Here is a 12,694-nt window from a genome sequence, read left to right on the forward strand (position 1 = left end):
TTAAAATTCCCCATGGGAGTTCCTGTGTTATTGTAAACGGTGGGGGTGGGAGGGTTTCTATTGTAGAGGGTTACTGAACTTCGTGCTAAGGGTAGAGAGACAGCCTTCCTCTGGTTATTCAATAGCTCTACAGCTATGGAGTCGGGTACTTTTTTAATTTCGTCTGTCAGTCAGTGTACAGCCATAAAAGGAATAACCAGATGCATCACTTCTACCTGTAGAAAAAACTTTCGAGCCCTCTCTATTTTCCTTTGGTTAGCTCTGCAGCTATACTATATCTCCCCACACCCTCCCCACGCACCACTACAGAAATGGCTCCCTCAACCACCATCTCCCTCATCCACTATAATGTTTCTCAACCTTTTTTGAACAAAAACCCCCATGGCCTCATCATAAGCCTCTCAAGTGCGATAGTGGTGCACACATCCAAGACGCAGGTGCAGGACAAAAGGTGAGACACTATGAAAATAAAGGTGGAATGTCCGCACACTGTCTTCCGTTTTTTCTTTTTGTTTGTTTTTGTTTTGTCCTGACCTCATAAGGCAACTAAGCACCACCCACTCTCAGCTGTATCCCTATCAACGCCCCTCTAGGGCTCCCCAGTGCCCCCTGGAGGTCTGTAGAGCCCCAGTTGAGAAACACTTCACTACAGCCACCCCTGCTGTCCATTCAACAAAGTACTGTCCTCACTGCAAAGGTTACCCATGAAGATTCTCCATTGGCAAAGGGTTCTAAAAATATGCTGCATGCAGTTCGATGGCAGGGGGAGGGGATAAGGATCCTGAGTGAAAGTGTGCTATGAAATTACAGTCAGGGAAGCCAACAGAGGAGGATAAAGGGGTAAGTTGTCCCGGGCCCAGGGAGGAAGGGGGCCCAGAATTGGGTCCTCAATACATTACATTGTATTGGGTGGGGGACATTTGTCCAGGCCCAGCAAAAGCTGTCAGCGGCCCTGATTACAGTAAATCCAATTTCACTGGCTGGCTCTTCCTTGATGGTCTTCCTTCCCTGTGCTCATCATGCACCAGGCAGTGGCGTACAAAATGAATAAGTGGCCAAAAACCACAGTGGCAGTAAATGCAGTTGCTTGACAGCAGAGAATGTGAATGAAGATGTCATACTTACAGTAGTGCAGCGGTGCCCAAAGCACTCACTGTGTCGACAGCATGTGTGTGTGTGTGTGTGTGTGTGTGTGTGTGTGTGTGTGTGTGTGTGTGTGTGTGTGTGTGTGTGTGTGTGTGTGTGTGGGTGTGTGTGTGTGGGTGTGGGTGTGTGTGTGTGTGTGTGTGTGTGTGTGCGCGCATCCATCTGACGCGCGCGCATCCATCTGACAACACCACCAATATTGTCTGAGGGTACCTCAGGGCATCTGGCACTGGGCGCGTGCCAGCCCCCTCTACCAGTTGTGTGTGTGTGTGTGTGTGTGTGTGTGTGTGTGTGTGTGTGTGTGTGTGTGTGTGTGTGTGTGTGTGTGTGTCTACATGTGCGTGTGTGTGTGTGTGTGTGTGTGTGTGTGTGTGTGTGTGTGTGCGCGCGCATCCATCTGACAACACCATCAATATTGTCTGAGGGTACCTCAGGTCATCTGCCACTGTGCCCCTCTACCAACTGTTTTTGTTGCTGCTGCTGCTAATGATTTTTTCACCACCACTTGTAAATGCCATCTGCATGCCGAAAAGCAGTGGCTCTGCTAGATAGATAGATAGATAGAGAGAGAGAGAGAGAGAGGGAGAGAGAGAGAGAGAGAGAGAGAGAGAGAGAGAGAGAGAGAGAGAGAGAGAGAGAGAGAGAGAGAGAGAGAGATAGATAGATAGATAGATAGATAGATAGATAGATAGATAGATAGATAGATAGATAGATAGATAGATAGATAGATAGATAGATAGATAGATAGATAGATAGATGAGCACAAAAGCTGGACCAACAAAACAGCAATGCCATTCACCGCCAATGGGTATTATCATTACGAAAAAGAGCTGGAATTGGGTGGAATTGGTTTGGGTGGGTGAATCAGTGAGTCAGAAAACTAACAAAATTGTGGTAGAACATCCCTATTATGGTGTAATTACGCCGAGAGTGTTTTCTTCCCAAAAATGAGGAAAATGTAAGCCATTGGTAAATGCAATTTTCTTTTTTTAATTTGTTTTTAAGGTGCCAACCAGGTTAATGTTATCTGATTTTTCCTTACTAAGTTCAAACCGCAACATGGTGAGTTTTAATTATACTACGTTAGTTAAAAAGTCATTTTTTAAAAAATGCTTGAAATGGATATACTGCATGGCGTTTTGGAAAAGAGCAATTATACTATAATCACGGAACATTGTGTCTAATCAAAGCAGTGTGATTTTAGCAAGCAGTGATGTTGTTCTGAGGGGTTGGGGTGGTGGAAGGGAAGGTAGGCGGAGGGGGTAGATAATGACGTACGTTAGAGAGAGTCAACCTATAATCATTAGTGTCCTTATCCCCTTCTAAAAACACTGTGTGGCATCAGGGCAGGCGGCAAGAAGGGACAAACGGGGCAGTTGTCTCAGGCCCCGTCAGAGGGCGGGCCCAGAATTGGGTCCTCATTACAATGCATGCAAGGCTTTAAATTAACACCAACCGGTCAAGGTGAAATGTCAGTTTGGCTGGTACAAAAAAAAACTTACCAGCCACTGGGAATGTGTGTTTATTAGCCATTTTGGCTGGAGATTGAAAATGGTAATTTAGAGTCCTGAATGCATGTACTGAGAGGGGGACCTTTATCAGATGACTTGATGCTGTCAGCGGCCCTGTGTTGCATGGTGGTGGGGGCAGGGCCACTGACAGCTTCGACTGGGCCCAGGACAAAATCATTTGAAAGCACCCCCCCCCCCCAAACACACACACACACACACACACACACACACACACACACACACACACACACACACACACACACACACACACACACACACACACACACACACACACACACACACACACACAATATGCAATGTAATGGCAATCCAATTCTGGGTTCCTCCTCTCTCTGGGCCCGATACAACTGACCCCTTTTTCCCCCCTCACTGTCCACTTCCCTGGGGCTGTTGTGGAGGGACAGCGTAAGGGAGGCAGGGGCTAGTAAACACAGTACATCAGGACTCCACCACAATGCCGTAAATTGCAGGAGTGCACCAATCTCACTGTTGTTAGGCCTCTAATGGACGGTGGAGAGGAGAGAGCTGAACGGCGTGTACATTTCACAGCAGGGCTGGACTGAGGGAGAAATAGGGCCCGGGCACTTTTGGCTTAAAGGGGCCCCTCAAAATTAGTGGCGCAGAACTGACTAACTGGTGGGCCCCGCATCATCGTGGCTCGTGGGCCCCTATTTTCAGAAATGTAAAAAAAAAAGGTCTGAAAATAGGGCCCCACGAGGGTGCGGGGCCCACCAGGAAATGCCCGCTATGCCACATGGCCAGTCCAGCCCTGTTTCACAGTGTCCATGAAGCTGTCAGAGGCTGAGTCATGATGGCAAGATCGAGGCCTTATTTGGAGCGCTCTATTGAGGCGCAATGGTGTATGTGTGTGTGTGTGCGTGTGTGTGTGTGTGTACAGCCCTTCCCAGAGGCCTTGTCGCCTAGCCCTGTCGTTGGAAGTGGAACAACAGCTAATAACCCGACTTTCCATTCCCAAATAATGTTTCATGTCCAAAAATGAATTTGTTGCAGATTTTGGCAAAACTCTAAATCTAAAGAAAATAATGTATTTAAAAATCATCTTTCCACGGTGCAACAAATTCATTTTTGTTTATTAGCTAACAAAAAAAGGAGAAGGAAACTGTGGCACTCCGGTTGCAATATTTTTTTTACTTTTTCTTCAAGGCAAATGGACTGCCCGACGCGTTTCGACCTATCTTTGTCAGGGTCAGGTTTTTCAGTTTATTAGCTGTTGTTCCAAAAATATGGATAGGCGACAAAACTTCTGGGAAGGACTGTCTGTGTGTGTGTGTGTGTGTGTGTGTGTGTGTGTGTGTGTGTGTGTGTGTGTGTGTGTGTGTGTGTGTGTGTGTGTGTGTGTGTGTGTGTGTGTGTGTGTGTGTGTGTGTGTGTGTGTGTGTGTGTGTGTTTGAGTGTGTGTGTGAGTGAGTGAGTGCGTGCGTGCGTGCGTGCGTCCGTATGCCTGGACTCGGTACACTGTTAGCGCTGGTCGGTGCTCTGTGCCCCTTCTGTTGTTTATATGCACAGCAGCACAGGATGGACTCCTGTTGATGGCGGCCTGAGAGAGACCTCTTATGAATACTAACAACATGATGGCACACACAATGAAGTCACACTGACTAGCTAATGACCTTTTCCTGGAAAGTATCAACAGAGGGACAAAAACATTCTGTTGTATATCTGGGCTTAACATTCATTAAGATCCAGCTAAAAGCGTATTCTCTACTTACTCCATACATTACAATACGGTACATTACATTTGACAGATGCTTTCTAACCAAAGCGACTTACAATCAAGGACTTTTTCATAGCCAACATCACTAGCAGATATACAACTGCACAGGAAATATACAACAAGTGCAGATACAAAGAAGGGTTAGGTTTTTTTTCAGTGGAATACACATCATGTCAAGACTCTGGCCTGGGTCTAGGGCAGCTCAAGCATTAGTTCAGTAGTCACGAAAGAGGAGTCTTTACTCTTGAAGGCTGAAAGAGATGTACTTAGTCTTGCTGCGTCTGGGTGACCTGTTCCACCACTGGAGAACAATGACAGAGATCAGTCTCGACTGGGAGTACCTAGAGTGAGCAGGTGGCAGAACCAGGTGGCTTGTGCTGGAGCAGTGCAGTTCTCTTCCGGCATCATAAGGCTTTAGTAAGTCCTTCAGATAAACTGGGGCTGCTCCTGCGATGGCTTTGGTTGGTTGGTCTGGTTGGTTTTTTTTGTTTTTGTTTTTGGTCTTTTTACGACTTTATTAACAGGACTGTTTGAGAGGTGGACAGGAAGCGAATGGAAAGAGAGACGGGGAGGGGTCGGCAAATGACCCGGGCTGGGAATCGAACCCGGATCGGCCGCATGGCAGACGAGTGCCCTATCAGTTGGCCACGCCAGGGCCTGGTCTGGTCTGGTTGGTTTACTCCATACAATAACTTCACTCATACTCATGACTCATGGACCTGACTTGACCTGTATTTGTCATTTTTAGTTGAGGTTCAAGATGATTTTTTTTAAAAACGCCCTCCAACAAACACAAGCCAAGACACTCTCTTCAACCTTTTGGTTTGGCAGCGGTGGAATTAACCATGGCCAATAGCTGATCGAGATCCAACAACTACACTTCAATCACGATTTAAAGCAACACTGCATATATTTTGTCTACTGTAACTTCAAAAATGTAAGTTGGGAGTCCAAAATAATTTCGGTGGTTTATCAAACTGTAACAGGGTGAAATGTTGGCCTCCATAAGCTGTCATCACACTCAGTAAATTTAGAGGAGCCCTGTATCTCTGAGAGTTCTACTGAGACGCTGAGCCTGAGACATAATTCCATTTCAAATATGTAGGGTGACCGAAGTGGAGAAACCTACTTGGGAATTACTTTACTGTACTATTCCCACGGCTTTCAGCCCAGATGACATTTCCTAAATGGCGTCACTGCTGTCAGGCTTCTCCAAACTCACTAATGAGGATGAGGATGGGACCACACTGTACTACACCTCAGTGCCAAAAATAGCAACTAAATTAATTCCCTCTTCCCTCTGAGGAGGTTTAATAGACAGATACAGAGATGGCCGCTTTAGGGAGATACCTAGCACTCTCTCATTTCCTTTCTTCTACAGCTGGAGATAATTATTAGCTTAATGACAGCTCACATAGATAAGGACTCTTGATGAAAATGACTCTTAAAATGTGATCAAACACGATGCATGCTCAGTGTCTACAATAGTATGCAATACAGAAAAACGAAAGCTATATTCATTCAAACATACACATATTCACTGCACATCTGTGTATGCATGCATTAAAAAGCATACTGGCATGTTTTGCAGGAACTCTGAAAGGGCATTGTTAACTACACGTAAAATTAGAAAACAAAACAGCAACCAGCTACAAAACGAAACGTTGCTTCCTTTCAGTAGAGAATCTTGTTCACATATACTACTATGCAAGTAAAATTACAAAACAAAAGAGCAAGCTACAAAAACAAAGCATTGACTTCTTAGTCAGTATAATATCCTCCATCCACGCAGTAACACATAGCTGCACCATCTCTCCGCAAGCTCTTAGAGAACCTTTCAGTGTAAAACAAAAGATCAACTGAGTGAAATTCACAGCCGTGTCTGACCACTGTCATGTGTTATATATGGGATAGAGGGTTTGTGTGGGATGTAACCAGGCCAGCCGATTGGGGGGGGGGCAAAGGGGACAGTTGTCCCGGGTCCAGGGACAGAGGGGGCTCAGAATTGGGTTCTCATTACATTGTTTGTATTGGGTGGGGTGCCCTTTCAGATGACTTTGTCCTGGGCCCAGCCAAAGCTGTCAGCAGCCCTGGATGTAACTAATGGCCTTTTGTTAGCTCTCCCTGCGCTGCCCACACCACATACCGTATCCGTATCCATTCACATCCCATTCACAGCTCCCATTTCATGTGGCGCTTGTGATATCAATCAAGGCAGTAATAAGACTTCGTGTTTGTCGGCTCCTTCCGGAGCTTAACCACGCCACTCCACATCACCACCCACATAAGATGACAAGGGGGGAGAAAGTGGTCAGTTGTCCCGGGCCCAGGGAGGTTCTCAGGATCGGGTCTTCATTACATTGCATTGGACGGGGTGGCCTTTCAGGTGACTTTGCCCTGGGCCCAGCAAAAGCTGTCAGCGGCCCTGCCACTACAGACAAACACATACCACGCCACTACATACAAACACATTCAGACCACGCCACTACAGACAAATACATACCACGCCACTACATACAAACCTGTTCAGACCAGATGCAGCCAGCCTGCCTAGCAGCCTGCTCTTCCTCTCTCTCCATCCCCTCTTCATCCCTCCTCTTGCCCTCCCACTATCCTCTGCTCCCTCCGTCCCTCTGTCTTCTTTGCTCTGCCACCAGATCCCCGAGCTGCCTTTGTTGTCCTGCGCTTTTAATTAAAGCCGTTATTCATCTCTGATTCATACAGAAAAAATCTACCAGTGTCTTTTTTTCTTCTTCTTCTTTCTTTCTTTTCCGGGGGTTGTAACTCACACACCCTGAGGACAGAAAGGCCCCAGCCTGCACTTGGAGGCACTCGGTGAAGGATAGGATATGATAATTAAGAGGCAGTGGCGGATTTAAGGGGAATGGTATTGGTAAGCAAGAACTTCTTAGAAGCCTCTAAATAAGCCATGCTAGGGGGGGTTGAACTGCAGAGTGTGTGTGACACACACACACACACACACACACACACACACACACACACACACACACACACACACACACACACACACACACACACACACACACACACACACACACACACACACACACACACACACACGAGGTAACCATTTCCTCCTCGACAGGCCAGCTGTGTGGAAACCCTGAGCCAGTGGAAATGCGAGCCAGTGGAGTCAGCAGCACAGCAGCCGAGTACAGTTCAGTGCACACTGTGGAGAAGCCACTGGGATGTACTAGACAGGGAAGCCATCAAGGGAGGGAAAAGGGGTCCATTGTCCTGGGCCCAGGGAGAGCGGGGCCCAGAATTGGGTCCTCATTACATTACACTGTATGTAGGGCTCTATATGTTTATTGTCCTGGGCCCAGGGAGAAAGGGGGCCCAGAATTGGGTCCTCATTACACTACTGTATGTACGGTGTAGGGCTCTAAATGTTTAACTCCCGCCAGCCGGCCAAATGCTGGTGAAAATTTAGGTTCTAGTTGAGAAAGAAATGTACTAGTCAGTTTGACCTATTGATGTGAGTGTGTTTGGCATCTAAAGATTAACATCTACTAGCCATTTTGGCTGGCGATGAAAAAAAGTTGATTTAAAACCCTGATTGTCCACTGTGTATTGGGTGGTGGGCCTTTCTAGGTGATTTTGTCCCAGGCCTGGACAGAGCTGTCAGTGGCCCTGTGTATACAGGCTAGTCTCAGACAGACATGTTGAAAGCCGGATGGATGGATCAGAGAGCTTAGTAAAGTAGTGCTACACAGGTGTCCGAGGCCTCTCAGACACAGCTGATGCAACAGAGTAGTTTATGATGAGAAGATTCAGAACATTGTGTTCTCGAGGGTTTTGTTAGAGAGAGAGAGAGAGAGAGAGAGAGAGAGAGAGAGATAGATAGAGAGAGAGAGAGAGAGAGTCAACATTTTCCTGATTTCCAGCTATTGTGACTGTGATTGAGACTCATCTGAGATACTCATCTGGTGCCATTGGCCATGGCAAGGTGCTAACTAGAAAGTTCTGCTTTTCTCCGGTTTCTGCGCTGATCAATTTGGACCTCATCTGCTTCCCCCTCTCAGGACTCATTTGAGTCATTGAGTCAGCCTTGTCTGTTTGTGTAGGACTGTGGAGAGGAGAACTCTCCCCAAGGACCGCTGACAGCTTTGGTCAGGCCCGAGACAAGATCATCTGAAAGGTCCCTTCCTGCAACACATCTAATGTAATGAGAAACCAATTCGAACCTCCACCCAGGGTCGGATTAATGCACAGGCTAGATCTGGCTGCAGCCTAGGGGCCCCCAATCAGAGGCAAGTGGCGGCCCCTGATTGACCTAAAGTCAAGAATTGCAAAATTCTGAGAAGATGCAATATTGAATGAAAAAATCATCTGTTGTGTTGTGTACAATATTTAAATCCTGTCAATATTCCTCTCCACAGCTGGCTGGCATGTTATCCTTAATTCCTAGCCCGTAATGATGACACAATGTAATTTTCTCGTGAAATTTGCCTCGTGGTTTGCTTCGCAGCAACCAGTAGCCTAGGGTCCACGGTCCATCTTAGTCCACCCCCTCGCCCTGGGCCCAGGACATCTCACCTGTTTGTCCCCCCCTGTAGGCAGCCTTATACTCTCCCTCCTCTAAAAAGGGAGGAACCCTCCCAGTCGGTCCTCCTCGATGACAAGGTCCCCAGCTGCGGTACCACATCATCGAGTGCTTGTAGCCGCACGGTCTCCATGGTAACGATACATTACGTATCTCACCCCCCCCCTCCCCCAGTCTGCAATCCAATCTGTTTTGAAGATGTTCCCAATTTCCCCCCCACCAGCGGAGTGGGGCCGGACATCAATGGATTTCCTGTTGATCTCCTGGAAAGTACATTGCATACCGTGTGTCCCTGGCTGCCTTATAGGCTACTCTTTTATTCTCAGCACATCTGTTCATTCCCATAGCACAGCTGCTTATTCCCTGACTGCTGTATTCAAAAGCACCTATTAGTTATTCTTTGTTATTATGCATTATAGATCCATACACGTCCCGTAGACATTTCAGGTGCTCCTCTGTTTTTAATATTAATATTGCAGTGTATGTTATAAAATGGGATAAATATTTGTTTTTGTATGTGTTAAAGATGAAGACCACTTTTCAACAGTTGCCCCATAATGCACGCCGTACCATCTGAGCTACGCTGTAATAGTCATTGAAAGGTCAATTCTACTCTACTATGACATAACATAGGGCCTTAGATAATGCGATTGGTCATTGCCAGGTAACAACAAATTTATAACACTGTGTTTTAATGGGTTAAAATATCCATGTTCGCCTTTTCATTTGAATACACTAGCTTACACAAGGGATGAGTCGGCACTATAGCCATAGCTCCAACTTTATAAAAAAAAAATAAACATAGAAAAGTGTTTGCAAGATGTCAGACACACAAGAATGCTTTACTGTTGAGTGTCTAGTGATTGAAATGTACTGTATTTGTCAACAGATGGTAGACAACACTTGGGTAACATTTTTTAATTTCATTGAAGTCGATTTCCAGCCATGATCTATCTCCGTCACTCAGCTGAAAACTGGGATGTTTCTTCTTTCAGTACATCCGATTTCCATTATGTTGACTCAACTCAGACAGGCTGTTAAAAGACGTGAGAAGAACAGCCTCGCCACAGGCCTGGAAAATGTCTCACACTTGACTGAGCAAAGCACATGTAAAGTGTATAGGAAAATCCCAGTGTCTCAGCACTGTATGTTTATAGTTACAACAAAAAGGGGGGAATGGGATAAAAGCCAATGTCAACACATTACTTATAACAAGCAATTCAAACTACGTCACACCATCACTTAATACTGCACATCCTCCTTTAAATGGTGGACATGATGGTACGGAGGTGGTACATGGATGTCTGTGTTTTATTACTCTCTTTAATTCATGGCTTACCTGTTTGATTGTTTGTTTGTTTGTTTGTTGGTAATGTGTAGAAGGCATGCACAATCAATAAAAAAGGTGCTGGATCCAAAAAAAGACGTTTAGAAAAAGAAAGAAAATCTTCACACTGCTGCTCACAGATCTATTCAACACACAGTTTGGACGTAACATTGTCTTCATCAGGTGTAGGTGTGATTGGTTGGCAGGTTGTTTGTTTGTTTGAATTGAATTTGAATGAGTGTGTACACCTTGTTGTACATACATTGAGAGTCTAATCAGCTAACCAAAGGGGTGATATGATGTGCAAAGAAAGAAAGAAAGAGTGAAAGATGAAAAAAAAGAGGCAAAAAAACAAGCCCCCTGTGTTCCATATGTGGCACATTAGTGACAAGTGTGGAGTGCGTAGAGTGTTCACTCCATTGCTGCTGAGTGAGTGTTTGCCTTCGGGGATACGTGGGCGAGATGCGCGCAAGAGGGAGGCGAGAGCAGCGGGGCACTTTACGCTGACGGCTCTGGGTGTATGTATGTGTGTGAGTGTTCTTGATGGTTACGGGTGCTTGTGTGTGTGTGTGTGTGTGTGTGTGTGTGTGTGTCTGTGTGTGTGTGTGTGTGTGTGTGTGTGTGTGTGTGTGTGTGTGTGTGTGTGTGTGTGTGTGTGTGTCTGTGCCTGTATGCGGTGTGTGTGTGTGTGTGTGTGTGTGTGTGTGTGTGTGTGTGTGTGTGTGTGTGTGTGTGCGTGTGCGTGTGTAGAGTGGTGTCGGGGCCCCTTAAGAGCCACAATGAGGACCATTAGAGCCACAGCCAGTTCATTAGCCCCCACAAGATTGCAGCAGCAGTTAAGGACACAGCTCCCACCAGGGCAGAGCAGACTAGACCAGACGAGAGCAGGGGGAGACAACATGTAAGGTGTCTAAAAGGAGGGGAGAGGGAGAGAGAGGAAGAAGGGGAGAGAGAGAGAGAGAGAGAGAGAGAGAGAGAGAGAGAGAGAGAGAGAGAGAGAGAGAGATTGAGAGAGAGAGAGAGAGAGGGAGAGAGAGGGAGAGAGAGATGGAGAGAGAGAGAGATGGAGAAAGTGACGGAGAGAGACATAGAGAATGTGACAGAAAAACAGCTTTGGAGTTCTCACTAGACCAGGCAGGGAGAGATGCAGCAGGTGAGTAAAGGTAGTGGGTTGAGAGAGAAGGATGAGAAAGAATGATGAGAGAGAAAGAGGGGAAGAGAAAGAGAGGGGAGGAAGAGAGAGAGAGAGGGGGGGGGGAATCAGCCAGACAATTTCAACTAGACAAGAGGAGAGACAGGAGGGGTGTAAAGAGGAAAAAAGAGAGGGAGAGGGAGGTAGGGAGGACAAGAAAAGGTGTGCGTGTGTGTGGTGTGCATGTTCATGTGTGACGAGGGTGACAGAAAGGGATGGAAAAAGGAGGGAGAGTGGAAGAAAAAAAAGAGCAAGGGAGTGGGAGAGAAAGAAAGGATAAGGGAATAAAAAGGTTAATACTAGGGTACTGACAGATACAGAGAGAGAGAGAGAGAGAGAGAGAGAGAGAGAGAGAGAGAGAGAGAGAGAGAGAGAGAGAGAGAGAGAGAGAGAGAGAGAGAGAGAGAGAGAGAGAGAGAGAGAGAGAGAGAGAGAGACAGGGGAGAGAGAGACACAAGGCAATTTCTTTGTGCAAACAAGAGAGGGAGTCTGGCTCTTAACCCAGTTACCCCCAGATTGGAATCCACCTCCACCACATACGAATTTAGTGGGGGCACAGCAGCATGTGGGTAAAGAGGAGGAGGAGGTGCAGAGAGAGAGAGAGAGAGAGAGAGAGAGAGAGAGAGAGAGAGAGAGAGAGAGAGAGGGAGAGAGGGAGAGAGAGGGAGGGAGATGGAGAAAAAGCAAGGAAGAGAAGGAGAAATTAGAGAGAGGAGGGGGGTAGAGAGAGAAGGAGATGGTGAAAAAAGAGTGCGAGACAAAAGACCAGCAGAGAGAGAAGGCGAGACAGCAGAATATACAGAATGCACTACAGCTCCATTTGATAGTGCAAACAGCCTACTGCACTACAGTAAAAAGTGGGAGTCTGGTTCGTAACCCAGTTCCCCACAGATTGGAGCCCACCTCACCAGCTCCACCACAGACCAATCTAATAAGAGCCGTGCCTCTGCCTTGTGTTTGCCTTATATACGGCATCGGCTGTCAGAGAAGGCAAGGGAACCCAATGCATCCTCCCAGGGTTGATGACAGCTTTGACCAGGCCCGCAACAAAATCATCCGAGAGGCCCCCCGTATAAATGCATACAATGTAGAAGGGTCCCACTTCTGCCTTGCTATTTCTAGTTCAATAGCACTGAAGTCATATAGACAGAAAGGCATACTACAGTACTACTACTACTACTACTACTACTACTAC

This window comes from Engraulis encrasicolus, chromosome 8, assembly GCF_034702125.1.
Source record: "Engraulis encrasicolus isolate BLACKSEA-1 chromosome 8, IST_EnEncr_1.0, whole genome shotgun sequence".
Taxonomy (NCBI): domain Eukaryota; kingdom Metazoa; phylum Chordata; class Actinopteri; order Clupeiformes; family Engraulidae; genus Engraulis; species Engraulis encrasicolus.